The sequence below is a fragment of the Tenrec ecaudatus genome, chromosome X, assembly GCF_050624435.1.
Source record: "Tenrec ecaudatus isolate mTenEca1 chromosome X, mTenEca1.hap1, whole genome shotgun sequence".
Taxonomy (NCBI): Eukaryota; Metazoa; Chordata; class Mammalia; order Afrosoricida; family Tenrecidae; genus Tenrec; species Tenrec ecaudatus.
Genome location: NC_134548.1, coordinates 81,987,675 through 81,999,585, shown reverse-complemented (window position 1 = coordinate 81,999,585; position 11,911 = coordinate 81,987,675).

The window sequence follows — 11,911 nt, the reverse complement described above, 5'->3', positions numbered from 1 at the left end:
ATACACCCTAATATGAACAAGCATAAACAAAATAAAACAGAATTTCTATCACAGGATTGCTGGAACAATACATATGTTAATACAGCATACAGGGAGTTGATGTAGCAAGACCTTCTTTGTCCTCCAGCCAACAGTACACCACTCTTGGTACTGCTGTCTTCTGCTTCCTCGGACACCACGTATTTCCCAACTTAAGTCCTCTGGTTACAAGTGTGTCTGAGGTAGAGTCCAGATCATCCGGTGGAGTCGGCACATGGTATCTCACGATGCAACCTCTGGAGCATGCCATGCGTGCACCCCGATGATCCAGGATTCAGTGTAAAATGGTATGATATGTGAATTATATGCCAATACAACTATTTTTCCCAGATAAAATTATTTTAAAATATTGAGAGGAGGAGTTAAAGCACCAACGCTTCCTTTTCCTTTCATTTATCCTCCCAGATTCTAATCAACAAAAGGGACACTGGGAGGTCATACTACCCTTGGAAATATCTGGCACAACCAATACCCAAAATGTAAATCAAGGTCACATATGTCTCTCTATGTATATACTGAGGTCACAATACAAGAATCTCACTAAGACGCTACTACTCTTCAAAGTTCCAGACAAAACTGATAGTGTCTAAGCCACACACTTCACTTCTAAAAATGCACAACTCTGTGCTCTTGATAAGGGCATTTAATGGAACTTTTATCTCTCTCATTGGCTCCAGGCAGGAAATTTATTTGAGAGAATTGATGGTCTCCTCAAAATACCCTTTTGTTCAATTAAAAATAACTAGGTCTCTAAATGGGTCTTCCTCTTACTTCAGGTAATAATCTCTCAATTCAAAGATCCTTCTCTGAGTCACACTTTACATTAATTTCAAGAGAAAAACAAAACCTTCCCATAACCTATCCTCTATTTAAAGGGAGATATGTCTCATCTATGTACAAGAGTTTTCTATTTAAAGGAAGATATGGCTCATCTCTATGTACAGGAGTTTTCTATTTAAAGGGAGATATGTCTCATCTCATCTCTATGTACAAAAGTTTATGTATGAGGTCCCTTAATAATATTCCCCCCATCCCTATCTTGAGAGATCATTGATCCAGAGTTCAGGACCATCACCAATGGTGTTGAGGCATTGGTGTGTTTTGAGTCTTGTATCCATGGCCAACCAAATCCAGTGTATGATTCCCCCAAATTAACAAGCTTCTACTGAACTTTTCCAAAATTGCTCCACATGGAAAATTGCTCCACAAGTTGCCAAAGTAGAACTTGTTGGCAAGCTATTCTTTTTTATTTTTAATCATTTTATTGGGGGCTCATACAATGTTTATCACAATCCATACATCCATCCATTTTGTCAAGCACATTTGCACATTTGTTGCCATCACCATTCTCAAAACGTCTGCTTTCCACTTGAATCCCTGGCATCCGCTCCTCATTTTCCCCCTCCCTCCCCATCCTCCCCTCCTTCATAAACTCTTGATAATTTACAAGTCATTATTATTTTGTCATATCTTACACTTTCCAACGTCTCCCTTCACCCACTTTTCTGTTGACCGACCTCCTGAAAGGAGGTTAAATGTATGTAGATCCTTTCTACATATGTTCCCCCTTTGTACCCCACCTTCCCTCCACCCTCCTGGTATCACCACTCTCACTACTTGACCTGAAGGGTTCATCTATCCTGTATTCCCTGTGTTTCCAGTTCCCATCTGTATCAGTGTACATGTTCCAGTCCAGCTGGATTTGTTTCTTATTTTTATTTTTTTTTGCTGGATTTGTAAGGTAGAATTGGGATCATGATATTTGTGGGGAGGAAGCATTTAAGAACTAGAAGAAAGTTGTATGTTTCATTGTTGCTACACTGCCCCCTGCTGGCATGTCTCCTCCCTAAGACCTTTCTGTAAGGGGATGCCCGCAAATGGCCTTTGGGTCCCTACTCAGCACTACCCCACATTCACAATGACATGATTTTGTTCCTTGATATTTGATACCTGATCCCTTCGACACCTCATGATCGCACAAGCTGGTGTGATTCTTCCATATGGGCTTTGATGCTTCTGTGCTAGATGACCGCTTGTTTACCCCCAAGCCTTTAAGACACCAGATGCTATATCTTTTAATACCTGGGCACGCTCTGCTTTCTTCACCACATTTGCTTATGCCCCCATTTGTCTTCAGTGATCATGTCGGGAAGGTGAGCATCATGGAATGCCAGTTTAATAGAACAAAATATTCTTGCATTGAGGGAGTACTTGAGTGGAGGCCCAATGGCCATCTGGTACCTTAGTACTAAATCTATAAATATATGCATATAGATTTGTCTCCTCATCATCATAAATAAATATATTTACATATATACTTGCCTATATTTAGACCTCTATAAGTGTCCTTTACCTCCTAGTTCTATCCTTTATTTCCTTTTGCCCCACTATCATGCTCAGCCTTCATTTGGGTTCCAGCATTTCCTCTCAGTTACTTTACCCTTGCTCATTCCCTACCAGGCCTCCTACACTCTCTTCGCCCCTGATTTTGGATCACTTGTTGGTCTCTTGTCCCTGAGTCTGTTAACGCCACTTCTGCCCCCCACCCTCCTACTCCACCTGTCCTTTGTCCCTGCGAAATGTCAGCCTGGTTGTTTTCTCCTCCAGATTGTTTATCCAGGTATGCTCCCTTCTTGAGTTTCTACATTTTGGGGGTTCAGACTACACTGCTTCCCCACCATGTGACTCCAAAAATGTCCTCTGTCACAGTCTGCTCCAATAAGGGGACAGCATGATACATGCTGTAGTCATTTGCCCGGTCCCCTCTGTGTCCTATTAGCTCCCAGCAGGGACGTCATCCTCTGAGATCATGTGCCAGCGTTGGACTCAGTCCAACTCTCTTTCTCTTCCTGCCTCCCTGCCTGCCTCCATGCAAGTATGGTATGCTGGGCCCTCTCCCCAGCCTGCTCTCTGCCAAACCCACTTCCAGGGAGGGGGTCAGTTCGACTCTGGTTGGGTCCAGCCCTGTAGCTCTCTTTTTTCATACATTCTTCCATGTGGCCATGCTGTCCTTTTGGTTTGTAACTTCATGGTAGGGTCAGCATGCCCCTTCCAGGTTCTCAGGGGACTCATGCTATACTTCTACTTCTGTTTTGGTAAGCTATTCTAAACGAATACTGACCATATTGACCTTGGATTTGGTATATCCACGCTGATGAAAAATTCCATGTTAAATGGAATTTATGGCTCCAATACATGAAGGAGTCTGGTCCAAGCTTCATCCTGCCATATATACTTTTGAATCTTGGCCTTCCACTAAACTGAACGATAGTGACCAGAGATAGTGACCAGCTGCCAGATCCCTCTTTTGGAGACATTGTTCAGGGGAAGAAAAGCTGTTGCTTAGCTCGTGAAGCTAAAATTGATTGCAATCACTTCCCTTTGGTAAAGTGGGCAGCTGAGGAACAAGTGTTCTAATTTTATTCGCTGGATGCTTATGAAGCTCAGTAAAAATAACCAGGTGTGATATTCCTCTTGGGCAAAGTTTGGGTGAAATCATTCAAACTCATATGAGTGGCTGTGTAATGGATGCTAAAAGCACAAATTAAAAATTAGAATTCACTAGACTGTAAGCCTGAAAAGGACCGTGTGGTAGTTATATAATCTCCTGTGAACTTGCAAACGTAGAGGCTAGCCTGTCAATCAGTTCCAAGTCAACAAGGCCTCTATGTGGGAATGGCCTTCTCTTGAGGATTCTGGGAACTCCTATCCTTGGAGGTGGGAACTCCTATTGTCTTCCCTGACAAGACATATGAAGCTATGCTAGAGCCCAGACGCTGGAGGAGCCATGTGGAGACCCACGCCAGGGCTGACATGCTTCTACTGCCACTAGATCCACAAGATTTTCTACCCACTGGCCTGTGATCTTCCTGCATTGGGCATCATTGCATGTGTTTTGTGAGTCTGAAGAGGAATTTATACATTGGTAGCAGACATACAGGCTAATATCAGACTTATGGACTTGATCTGGACTGGGATGTTTTCTCAACATTAAATTGCTCTTGTATATAAAGCTCTTTCTTATTTATACACATATGAGTGTTGATCAATTTGTTTTTCTAGTTACCCCAGACAACCATATTATGGTACCTTGGGAGTGGGATATTAGAGCAACTAATCATAAAGATGGAGAGTGGATGCTTGTTTGACCTCTGCCTCATGGTAGTGTTTCGTCTTTGGCTAGCCGGATGTCAGATATGGCCATGCAGTTTACTGGGTTGTTTTCTGGAAAGAATATGGGAAGTTAAAGTTTTGATTATTTTGTTTGGTTGTAGTCTTTGGTTATTCCTGTTTGAAATGGTGAAAATGAATGTGATTAATATATATTTTCAGTTCAGATGTAGAAATCGCCCCTTGAATTTCTCAGTGCTGCTTAATGAGAGTGGCTGACAGAAGGTCAAAATGGCTGACAGAAAGTTTGCCTCTGGCTGGATGCACCCAGAGGCTTAAGGTCCTATTTGTATCAATAGAATATTTTCAATAAGGTAAATAATGATTGAACTTGACTGTTTTAAGAATTGAGTTTGGGGTCTGATTCAACTTTGTTTATACTGATTTATTCTGCTTATTGTTATTGATATAATGATTGATAGAAATCATTACCGGGAAGTATGAAAATAGAGAGTGTGTAAGCCTTTTCCTCAGCCATTAAAATTTGAATCTTTAAATGGGTTTATAACATGCCTGCAAAGAAGGCTCTGGAAAGCCCCACTCAGTGTCTTGAGTGCCCAGGATTTTAGAAGGTGAAGAGACGTGCCTAGGGGGCTGTTGACTGATTGAAAGGGGAAAAAAGAGGAACTCTGAATTATTGACTTATGAACTAGTGGTTTATTCTTGAGGATGGAAAAACCTGGAACCATGAAGAAACTCTCCTCTCTAGGAGTGAACATTAAAGGGAGCCTGTGGGCAGGCTGAAATGTTTGCCAGGTGATTACCTGGGTCCACTTGTTGAGTGGAAGTGGAGAAATGCAGCAATAAAGAGACGGGTTGAGTCTGACCACTGACACTCACAAACCTTGTTCACAGGCACTAGAGGAGAAGACGAGAGCAAGTTGACTGGTCTGAAGTTCATGACCTAGCACAAGGTGGCTAGGGTTGTTGAGAATTTGTGATGGATCCATGGTCTAAAGACAAGGCAGCCAGTGGACACCCTGGAAAGGTTCCAACTGGAATGAAGATTCTCCACATCAAAGTATATGATTGTCTCCTCAAAGCATTGGGTTGATATAAGTGGGCAGAATAGAAATTGGATACCCAAAATTGGGGAGATAAAGGCATAAAGTGGTTGGCTTATAAGCTTTCGTAGGTGCTGGATATATACATTCATAGAATTAAGGAGTAAGTGCTACTTAGCTGCAATTGTTAGGCATAGAATATTGTTGTGTTGTTCATTTATAGAATATTATATTTATATGAGACTTTGGCAATACGGAATTGTAGGCATATTGATTTTATCCTATTAGGTACAGATATAATTTTATTGTTGCTTAGTTTAAAAATTACAAATGGCTAAAGAGTTGTGTAAAAGTGTCAAATTGACAAGTGGTGGTCTGTGGTAGTTACATAATCTCTTATGAACTTGCAAAGGGGTGAAGTCTAGCCTGTCAATCAGGTCATAGACAACAAGGCCTCTGTGTGGGTATGGCCTTTCCCTGAGGATTCTGGGAACTCCTATCTTTCTCCCTGGAGGTGAGAAACATACACTCTGCTTCATATTCCTGACAAGACACATGGAACTATGCTGGAGCCCTGAAGCTTGAGGAGCCACGTGGAGACCCACGCCAGCACTGGGATGCTTAAAGCACCACTGGATCCATAAGATTTTCTACCCACTGGCCTGTGATTTTCCTATATTCTGCATCATTGCATATGTTTCATGAGTCTGAAGAGGACTTCACAGATTGGTATTGGACATATAGGCTAATATCAGACTTATGGCCTTTATCTGGGCTGGGCTGGGATGTTTTTTCAATATTAAATTGCTCTTGTATATAAAGCTCTTTCTTATACACAAGTAAGTGTCGATGAATTTGTTTCTCTAGTCAACCTGGACTAACACAGACAAATAAAGCATGACCCAGACACACTGTAAAGTATAAGGGAAAATGCCCAAAGCATATCAGCAAAAGAAGCAAATATGTTAGAACAGACATACGGATAATAGATGTATAATTATAAGCAGAAAGAGACCACTCTCAGTTTGAGGTAATTAATGCTTGCTTCTCCTTTCACTTGGTCATTGTGAATATCTGAGACCAAGAGGCATAGTAACAGAGCTCCCTCACTAAAGGAAATGCTGATGACCCCAACCCCCAGAACCAAGGGCCTTCCATGAAAGATGCTGATCTTCCTTGTGAGACACTGAGCACAACAGCTACTTGGAACAGTAACAGTGACTCTTTTGCTTAATATTTGATTTATTGTTTATGAGATTTTAAGGTGTGGCTGTTTTCTTTGGCAGCCTAGTGGAGCTGCTTCTAGGTGAGGTATTTTCACTAATAGGGGGAGGGTTTGAAGAGGGAATGTGAAGAGGGAATGAAGGGTTTATGTTTTAATCTCCATTCCTATATGCATGTTTAACTATTGATTGAATGTGAATAAATCAATTTAAATAAAACACTGGAGCATTGAGTGAACGTTCTACTTCCTTCCCCAAAGATGAAGATTAATCTAAATTCAGGAAAGGAAACTAGAACTCTAGATACACTGAAGGATGTTTATGATGTATTTGATGAGGAAATAGGATCAAAATATAAACTCATGATATTGAAATCCAAGATAATGGAAAAGAATTACGATTTTGAGATACCTTAATGTGCCAGAAAAATCTCAGAGAAGTACTTAGAAGTTAAATACTCAGCAGAATTTCCACAGACACCTCAGGATTTGATAGGAGAAATTTTTTCTCATATATTTGGGACATACTTATCTAACTTGGAACTAGTCTTTAAAAAAAAGACAGTTTTACTGAGACGTAGTCCAAATATCATACCATTCAGTAGTTCAATCATATCAAGAAGAGATGTACAATCATTACCACAAACAATTGTAGAACATTTTATTCTTTCTTGTATTCCTTGTTATTAGTTCCATATTTCCCCCAACTTCTACTGCCATACTGAGTTAGTCCAGGTTGACTAGAGAAACTAATTCATAGCCACTCATATGTGTATAAGAAAGAGCTTTATATAAAAGAGCAATTATATGTTGAGAAAACATCCCAGCCCAGTCCAGATCAAGTCCAAAGGTCCGACATAAGCCCATATGTCCGATACCAATCTATAAAGTCCTCTTCAGACTCACGCAGCACGTGCAATGACCCTGAATGCAGGGAGATCAAAGGTCAGTGGGTAGGAAGTCTTCTGGACCCAGTGGCTGTGGAAGCATCTCAGTGCTGGTGTTGGTTGCCACACGGCTCCTCCAGCTCCCAGGCTCTGGTTCCATCAGTGGAGTTCCATGTGGCTTGTCAACAGGAATGTCTCTCAGGAAGAATGTGTGTCCCACTTCTAGGGAGGAAGACAGGAATTACCAGAATCCTATGGAGAAGGCCATGCCCACACACAGGCCTCAATGGCTATGACCTGATTGACAGGCTAGACTCTACCCCTTCATAAATTGACAGATTATGTAACTGCCACACATACCCCCCCAGAAAACACTACAGTAGAACTCCAGACCTGATGCTAATCAATTCTAGAAGGACCATGGAGATGCAATGCAGTCGAGTTCCAAATCAATTTTTCCCATAAGAAATAACTGAAAACTTATTAATCCGTTCTTGATCACCAAGTTTTTACCCTAACCTTGCCTTTTTATACTAAACACTACATAGAAGTTTCAAATAAATAAGTTCAGAGTTAAAGAATATAATTTAAATAAGAAACACAACATTTAAAAAGTTGTTACCAACCACAGTATGGCCCGTACCTTGAGATTGATGAGGATCTGGGTCTGTAGGCACAGATGTGGAGAGGAGGTGTGGAGAGAGTTATTGTTTGGAAGGGGAATCCCCTCCCATAAAATCAACCGGAAAATAAACTTTTCAGGAGTTTTTCCCCTTCTTTACCTTTTTTCACTAGGACCTTGCTGGCTTTCTCTGAAGAAAAATCGGTCTAATGTGGTCTGCTATTGGAATTTCCTTAACAGTTTTCTAAAAGGGTTTGCTAAATTATCATCAACAATATCGATAACATGGTTAACCAGTTCTTTATCATGATGAGTGCTTTCAAAAAACCCTTTCTTAGGACCCATGTTTTTTTTATCTAAAAACACAAAAAGTCACAAAAACTAAGAAAATTATATCAAAATTTGGAACATAGCTGTAAAAGGTTTAAGTAACTTGCACTAATAATGCCAACTAACTCATAGGGACAAAACACGAACTGCTTTTGTTTACAAAAATCATGTGCATCGGGTCAGATCCCAATGTTTTGTTCAAACTCCAATGAAAAATTTTCTGGACATTTCAAATCGAAATCCAATTATGACGAGTACTGATGCAGTCAAGTACTGGGTTCTACTGTAATCCCTTTACTATCTCTATACCCATTCTGGATTTCATATACTAAAATCCATACAAAAACAAAAAAGTTAACAACAATAACAAAATAAAATATGGAAAAATATCAATAAAAAGAAAACAGAAAATATTAAAAATTAAAACAACTTTAAAATGGGTCAAAAGGGAGATCAAATGATAAGGTGTTAAATTTTAATCCTACACTTTCCATAATCCACTTTCCAATGCACTCTGAATGATAGCAAGATTATTCACATTCCTGTTCTCTGTTTATAAGACAGATATTTTAACTAACTAAGCCATACAGCCTGGTCTATGTTTAGAAGAGATTTTCCGGAAGCTTAATCCAGGTGTATTTTGCCTTCACTTAAAAAAATGGAAACAACTTTTAAATTGGTTGAAAAAAGAAATAAAATAAGATATTGGATTTTATTATTATTTTTACATTTAATAAATCATTTTAGTGGGGCTCATACAACTCTTATCACAATCCATACATACATCAATTGAGTAAAGCACCCTTATACATTCATTGCCCTCGTCATTCTCAAAATTCACCTTCCACTTGGGTTCCTGGAATCAGCTCATTTTCTTTTTCCCCTTTCCCCCTCCTTCCCTCCTCCCCACTCCACCATGAACCCTTAATAGTTCATAAATTATTGTTTTATCTTATCTTACACTGCCTGGCGTCTTCCCTCACCCACCTTCCCATTGCCTATCCCCCAGAGAGGTTACACATAGATCCCCAAGATCGGTTCTTCCTTTCTACACCCCTTCCTTCCCAGTGTCGCCACTCTCACCGCTGGTCCTGAGGGGTTCATCCATCCTAGATTCCCTGTGTTTCCAGATCCCTACTGCACCGCTGTGCATCCTCTGGTCTAACCAGGTCTGCAAGGCAGAATTGGGATCATGGTAATTGTGGGGGAGGAAGCATTCAAGAACTAGAGGAAGGTTTTGAGTTTCATTGCTGCTACACTGAACCCTGAGTGACTCATCTCCTCCTCACTACCCCTCTGCAAGGGATGTCCAGCTGTCTACAGATGGGCATTGGGTCCCCATCACGCACTCCCCTCATTCACAGTAATGTGATTCCACCCCCCCCCCCCCGCCTTTCTTGTTTGAAGCCTGGTCCCCTCGGCCCTTCATGATCACACATGTTGGTGTGCTGCTTCCATGTGGGCTTTGTTGCTTCTGGGCTAGATGGCCGCTTGTTGACTTTCAAGCCTTTAAGTCCCTGGACGCTATATCTCTCAATAGCCGGGCACCATCAGCCTTCTTCACCACACTTGCTTATGCACACATTCGTCTTCAGCGTTTATGTGAGGAAAGTGATCATACAATGATGGTTTTTGTTCCTTGGTGTCTGCTACCTGGTCCATTCAAAACCTTGTATTCACTTAGACTGTGTGCTTCTTCTCTGTAGGCTTTGTTGCTTCTGAACTAGATGGCCGCTTGTTTGCCTTCAAGCCTTTAAAACCACAGACGCTAAATCTTTTTGATAGCCTGGCACCATCAGCTTTCTTCGCCACATTTGCTTATGCACACATCTGTCTTCAGCAATCATGTCCGGAAGGTGGGTATCATGGAATGACCATTTAGCTGAGCAAGGTGCTATTGTATTGAGGGAGTGTGTGCGAGGAGGCCCAATGTCCACCTGCTACCCTACTACTGAACCTATAAATATTTGTACATAGGTCTATTTCCCCCAATCATAAATATATTTACATATGTACATGTTTGTATTTAGGTTTCTATGTATGCCCTTTGCTTTCTACTCCTTTCCTCTATTTCCTTATGCTTTCCTCCTATCCCACTACCATATTCAGCTTTCATTCTGGTTTCAGTAATTCCTCTCAGTTACCTTCCCCTTGTCACTCCTTACCAGTCCTACCTTCCCCTCCCTGGCACTGGTTTTGAACCACTTGCTTTTCCCTTGTACCTGTGTTGGCCAACACCTCCTCCCTTCCCCTACCTCCCATGCTCTCATGTCCCTCCTGGACCGTTGGTTCCATTATTTTCTTCTCACATTGTTTGTCCAGCCTATCTTATCTAGGTGAACCTGCTGATATAGCAATATGTGCATACAAATACAGATGGCGTTGACAGCACCCAAGTGGCACATAAGAACATGGCATCGACAGCTGCAACACCGCCCCACTGATTTACAAGTGTAAAAAAAGAAAAATCAAAACAAAAAGAGAGCAAAAAAAATTATGTTAGTAGTTCAAGTTCTGTTTGTTGGCCTTTAGGAGTGTTTTCCAGATGAGTGTGGTGGGGTGCCACGTCCTGGCCCCAAAGTCCATCCTTTATACTCCCTCAGGATCTCCTTGCTCTGCTTCCCCCACTGCTCCATTGCACGCCCCCAGTGTTTGCCTCAGTGTGGTGGGGTCAGCTCAGTCGCACATCCCCCACTGTGTCTCAAGTGCTGTCCCGCGTAGGGCTATTGGTCAGTGCAGGCTGTTGCATCTTGCCGTGTGGCCAGCTGTATGGTCTTCTCTGTACGATGGGCCCTTCGAGCCAGGCTATCGTCCTCTGAGCTTGGTGGACCCAGGTGTACTCCATTCCGTTCTTCCTCCTTCCTTTGCTTCAGCTTCCTTCTGGGTGTGGTGTGGTAGGTCAGTTCCTTTCCCACATCAGACGATCTATTTTCATTTTCTGTAGTACTCCCTTCGATTGTGGGGGTTGGGATAATTCTGGATGGGACCAGCGTATGATCCAGTCTCTGTGTAATCCTCCGTACTTTACGTTGCCCTCCTGGTTTGGTGTGTCATGGTGGGGTCAGTATGCATGTTTCAGTTCTGTGGGGACACAACCAATACTCTCCCCCAGGTGGATTAGTGCCGTGTTCTCCCCATACCATCCTCTCAGTTTCTCCCCACCCCGCTTCTCCCTGCCCTTGCCCCACTTTCCCTTCTTTATGCTGGGCTCTCATGTACTTCCCTAGGTGTGGCCTGTCCTCCCTCCAACTATCTATGCTTTCACCCGTTTATTGCAAGATAGGTGTTTATTCTTCTATTCCTGGCATGCTGATTGTATTTACCTCAGAAGACTCATGTTATACCTGTCCTTTTGAGTCTGGCTTACTTCACTTAACATAATTCCTTCCAGCTCTTCCCATGAAATAACATGTTTCATGTGCTCGTCCGTGCTTTTCAGTGCTGCATACTACTCCATTGTGTGTGTGTGTGTGTGTGTGTGTGTGCGCGCCAGAGTTTACTAATCCACTCATCTATCGATAGAAACTTAGGCTGTTTCCAAATCTTTGTGATTGTGAATTGTGCCGCAATAAACACTGGAGCGTATATGACTGGTCATGTTTTATTTGCTGCTTTCACCGGGTATATGTCCTGTAGA